The 6,000-nt window shown below is 43.5% G+C and overlaps 1 protein-coding gene across 1 annotated transcript in view; it reads left to right on the top strand.

Annotated features, from left to right (window-relative positions):
- The window catches only part of ADCY8 (adenylate cyclase 8), a 331,462-nt gene that overhangs the window by 209,692 nt on the left and 115,770 nt on the right, over positions 1-6,000 (top strand). The window lies entirely within an intron of this gene.

Here is a 6,000-nt window from a genome sequence, read left to right as displayed (position 1 = left end):
TGACCAAATGCTGTCTGGACCAGCAAAGGTTGTTTTCTGAGTGGAAATGCACCGTGTTATCCTGCCCATAACTTCTTGATCTCTCTGTAGTTCACAGAATATAATAAAGCTTCGCATCAAAGCGATGCCAACATGGTTGCTGCATACTAATCGCTTCTCAGTGCCGCCCGCGTGCATCGACTAACGAAGGATGATGTGACCGTGTGGCGTGACCATCCTCATTAGCACCAATCCGTGTTCCTGCGTTTTATTGCAAGTGGATTAAGAACAGATATTGTTGAAGAACCTGCTCTATCAGGTCATACTGTCTTCTTTGGCTGTAAATATCTATCTGATCAACTTTCCATGGGTTATGGTCGAAGGTCGACTTTGATATATAGGGTGTATTGTTTGCATGTTTATTTCTGTTGCATCCTGTCAACACGATCACCTCTTGTGATCTGTCGAGAGACACAATCACCTCCTGTGATCAACTCCAAAAACGTCAGTGGCAATGACATTTGAGATCCTCCACAAGTTTTTTTTTTCCCTGGGCATTAGGTGCAGTACTTGCTGTTTAGATTAATCTTTGATGACCGTGCCCTGCCATATCTAATAGATTTGTCTTTGGATATTCTCTGTATAACTGTGAGGCCAACATCTGCTTGCTCAGTTAGTCAGTATAATGAACACCAATGGTATAATCAGGAGGTGCTCAGGTCTTTTTGTTTGGTCAACTTGCCCCTTGCTGACTGAGGCTGCTTCTTGATGCTGGCACACAGTTCTTACCAATGGGCAAACTAGAACAAACTTCCAATAATATTCAATCACTCGGCAAACCAACAAATTTGGAAGCTGTCTTCATGTCATTGTGGATTAGTGGCATTGGATAATAATACATGATGGTGATACATTCGGTCCTGAGTGTCGTTATGGATGTTCAGCACAGAAAGTGACACCATGGTGTCGTGATTAGAATCCCAGAAACATTGTCGAAAACCTCAATCAAATGATTCGGGTTCGGGTGGTAAGCTTGGGGTCCGAGGATCCCGAGTTCAAATCTTACTCGGCTGTTGAATTAATTCCAGGTGTGGTTGAGTCAGTCTGTCATCCTTCCAAGGTTGTTAAAATGAGTGCCAGCTTGCTGGTATCCTGTGTCGGGAGTGGTGACCCATCCAGGATTGTACCCAATAGCCAAGGAGACTGCTTCGGCAGCACCAATGCTCTGCACAGAGGGTGGTCCCAATAAATGGATGGATATTAAGTCTGGTTTACATGAGAACTTTGCCCTATTCATCCCCAAAGCATACGTTTATGAAGAAAATTTTAAAATGAGACGAATCAGAAGCTTCTGCAATGCATTACCTATGAAAGCATTTATTCACCGTTAATAACGGAGCATATCAGCTGGAGTCATTTTGTCATTATGAGTTACACTCATTGTCTGCAAAATCAACTTTGTCTGGAATGGATGATGCAACACTTTTTTCCTATTCTATTTACCTCTTTTTTTTTTCTGTGTATAATTATTTCGATACTCTTTTTCCTTCTTATCTCCCTGGGAGAACTTTGCCTGGATGAATCACAAGCCTTGGGTTTGGGGTGTGCACACTTGCAAGTAATTCCATAAGGGATCTTGTAGCGAAGGGGTGGAGGGGGGAATGCAGTAATATGTGGTGTCTGAACAACATGTGGGAGATGGTCTCTTGAGGGTGCTTCATCTTTGACAAATAAACTATAACCATACAAATTGTTTTCATAAATGCGGGAGAGTATCACAGTTTTCAATCACCATCTGACGTGGTTCACCAAAAGGCTGATCAAGTCAGGAGATGCTAACTGTTCCCGGTGGATCATGAATCATATGCTTGTGGTTCCTGCAATTGAAGATCTTTGAATGTACTGAATTAGAGCCATCTTGCGTGTGATCCATTAAGAGATTCAGGGACATTGCTAACGGTCTGGTACATAAAAATGATGTAGGGTCTTTACTCTTTATGGCTTGGTTAGTTTAATGTGACATTAAAAAAAGAAAAGAAAAAAAGAGCAATCGGAGATTGCAAACCCTCACCAGGACTTCTTTTGAGTGGTGTATTTTTATAGGTTTTCAGATAAATCCAATATCGCTGCCAAGCCATATAACCAATGCCATCATATGTGTGAACCTTTTGTTTCTCATGGACAGGCAGTCATACGTGTAAAGTTTCGCCTCAATATGTTCAGCCACTTCAGAGAAGATTTTTGAAGGTTTTTTTTTTTTTTCAAACAATATGGCAGCTGAATCACGTGCCCGATGACGTCATAAAATTTTTTTTCTGTGGAACATTTTATCCCAAGATGACTCAAATTTTTTCATACTGATTGGATGTGGCGTTCTACATATGCAATTATGACGTCATAAAGAGAGCACCTATAATGTCATAAAAAAATCTCATTCTCCATGAGTACTTGCTGTGTGCCAAGTTTCAATTTTTCACTTGGTGTGGTTTCAGAGAGAGAGAGGTTCAAAGTTTTCCCGTTTTTCTAATATGGCTGCCACACCATGTCACCTATGACGTCATAATCATCATTATAACATTCTACATGAGTAGTCGCACCGATGGTGAAAATTTCGTCTCAATCCGACGAGGTTGCGGAGAAAAAGACAAAAGTTCTGTGCGGACAGACAGACAGACATACAAACGAAAGGAACCCAAATGCAATACCCTCTCCAAATCCTTCGGCGAGGGTAACAAAAAAATCATGGACAGTGTTAAGCCATTGAATGGAACAGATTTTAAAATTCTGTCATTGTTAATGAAGCATCTCATCAATAGCATGAAACTCAAAAATGGTTGATACAGCAAATCGAATACAGTACTCACAATTGCCAATGCAGGAGATGAACCTCCACCTATTTATGTCTCAATACCTGCGAAAACATAAACTCCTGTACATGAAAACCCATCAACTACTTGGCCCCACTTGTCACCACTTCTCTTCCTTTCCAGCAATTGGACTTCTGTATGAAAGAGCATAGTCCAAGAGTAGTCAGATTAACATCATTGGTGCCTTTTGTTTCCCAACACCCCTCCTTCACTCCCACCTACACATCTCTTCTTCCGAGCGATCAGTAACTGGAGGTTGCCAGACTCTTGCTGATGCACCATATTGTAATGAAACTGGTCTTGCCCAAAGTGACCTGACCTGATCTCGGCAGATATGAACTCCAAAGGACACCTGATCGAGAGACACGACCAAGCACTGTGCGCTGTGGAAGAATGACTATTATCTACTTTAGTTTGCGTGCCAACATTGTTGGCGCACTTAATCCTCTCATTAATCAATATCCTCCTATCTATATAAAACCTCGCAGAAAAGTCAGGCAAAATGATGGGCGAGGCTTCTGTATTTTCACACTACTTGGCCTTGAAAACTTCGGCAAAAACCAAAATTACGCACAAAAATACCTTAATTCATTGCACAAATTGCTCATCACTTTATTCGGGCGGTGTATAGATAATAAACCGCTGCAAGCTGGATTACATACATGAAGCAAAAACATGCCTAATGCCTATGACAGGCAACCCTTTTGTATTTTCACACTACTTCGCCTTGAAAAGTCAGGCTAAAACCGAAATTTCCTACAAGGAGGAGAGGTGTGGCTGGCTGGGGGCATGGTTTGGCATGGCAGCTCTGCAGATTCGGCGCAGCCTTTCACGAGGTCGATTCCGGGGTGTCTTCTCATTTCCCCTAGTAGCATACGCTTTTACTAACTCGGTCCCCCCACCTTACTCTGTGACATCACACGCCCCTTCTCGCTCACTCATCAAGGGGTGTCTTTTGTCCTGCTGGGCAGAGGGACCAAGCCTTGACCTCCAACCCCACCACCTTCTGCAGCATGGAGGCAAACTGTGGTGATCACGACCCTTATTTGACTTTGCCGCCCGGACTTGTGCCTGGAATACCAGCGAATACGAAATATCAGCACATACTGACCTCCTTCGGGCTGAACACTTTATGTTTTGCATCCCACTGATAAGCTGGATCTTCTGACCTGAACCAAAATCTCATCCACCAAGTTTTGTTAAAATCCATCCATAACCCTTTGAGATATGGTGCAACATATCCTTTTTGGCCCATTTCAAAATGGTGGAGTCATTTTTCAAAAAAAACATCCGAATTTTCACCATAATCGAATCGATTCATCCTTGTCACACACCCAACCTGTCCACAAAATCTCGTCTGAATCGGTCCACAACTTTTTGAGATATGCTCAGACAAGCAAACAGGTAAAAACATAACTCCCATCCGCCTTCAGTGGCGGAGGTAAAAATAAGACTGCAGAAGCAACAGTCAGTCAGCTTTGGTACATCACGGTGATGAAGGTTGTGGTCAAATTTAACTGAAATCATGTGTGTAGTTTTGAAGTCGCATGACGTCATTGAGCCTATAAAGGAAGGGCAACCCCAAAAAGACAGTTAACAGAAGGGAGCTGCTTGATGCCAAAAGCATTGTGGAAGGCATGGAACCAAACAGTATGCTCCCTGGTGTGGCTGTACCCGAAGCGGCAGCTGGTGATTGCTCAACTGCTGATGAGTCAGATAGCGACGTTGAATTGTGTGTGGATGATGTGCATCTCCTGAATTCTGAGGAAGCATCCTGTGAGAGAAGGCCTACTCCACAACCTGAGGTAGATTCTGAAAGTGCAGTGCAAGTAACAGGTGTTCCTGCCGCTGAAGTCTTTGAGGTTGTTGACGGTACTGATCCCAACATGTCTGAACCCACCACGAGCCCTCCAGTCAAAAAAAATCGAAAGTGGATGATGTTCGTGTTGTCCCTGAAGATGCTCATGCACGACCTGTTGAATGTGACCAGACGTGTGATGGACTGAGAAGGTCGTCTTGATAAAATGCAGGGTACCATCCTAACCTCCAGCATTTTCCAACATCTGTACTTGAGGAAGCTAATGCTGCGACTAGTGTCGATCCAAATGTCTTAGCTACCAGAGCTCAATCAAACTGATTAATTATGCAGTTGTTAAGCAAACTGTAAGTGTTTGATATGTACGGTTGATGAGACATCAACTCTCAAGCAGGGAAGTGTGTGACGGTGCAGTTTGGACTGCTACATTGAGTCAATTATAGCACCAGTTCTGTTTCTCTCAACTTGGAGCTTTCCCTCAACTTCTGTTTCCCCTCGTCCACCTCCGACACAAAGTGAAATGGAAGAGTCCACAAGGGGGACTGATTAACACGGAGGGGTTGTTGCAGACTAGATCTTATAACTCGAGTTTCAGGGTAAGATGATGATTGTAAGAATGTCTCTTGATTTGACATCATTACATGGAGTGCTGTATGTGCGTCGTTGGTTGAAGTGACATTTATGTCCTTTGGTACAGACATGAGCTGCACTATGCAAAGTAGTTGACCGGGCCTAGTTCTTAAAGCTTGACGGGCCTTGCTCACGTGATTCGACGGCCAGGGTGAGAGCTATTACGCTGTCACTAAGAAGTGTTGTTGTGATTGTGTGTCTTGTATTTTGTCGTGAAGGGACATGTTTCTCCATGTTTGAAAGTCTGTTTTTGACCGTGTTTGTTTCCTTCATATCCGTGAATGGAATAGTCTTAAGTTGCCATTCCTTTGCAGTATGGACTATATTGGTAAACAATTTGTAGACACCTAGTTTGCAGCACCTCCGCCACCAAAGGTGAAGAGATTATGTTTTCACCCCTTTCTGTCTATGCCTGGTGTTGGCTTAATGGTTAGGGTGGTGAGCTTTGGATCCTAGGGTCCTGAGTTCAAATCCCGCTCAGCTGTTGAATTAATTCCAGGTGGGGTTGACTCTGCCTGTCATCCTTCCGAGGTCGGCTAAATGAATGCCAGCATACTGGTATACTGTGTCGGAGTGGCGACCCGTCCAGGATTGTGCCCAACAGCCAAGGAGACAACTTAAGCAGCACCAACGCTCTGCACAGAGTCTGGTCCCAATCTCCTCCTCTCCTCTTTCTGTCTGTTTGTTTGTTTGTGTACAGGATATCTC

The sequence above is a fragment of the Eptatretus burgeri genome, chromosome 14 (assembly GCF_056783735.1).
Source record: "Eptatretus burgeri isolate ZD-2024b chromosome 14, Ebu_testis_v1, whole genome shotgun sequence".
In the NCBI taxonomy this organism is placed as follows: domain Eukaryota; kingdom Metazoa; phylum Chordata; class Myxini; order Myxiniformes; family Myxinidae; genus Eptatretus; species Eptatretus burgeri.
This window is presented reverse-complemented; position numbering and strand designations above follow the sequence as displayed.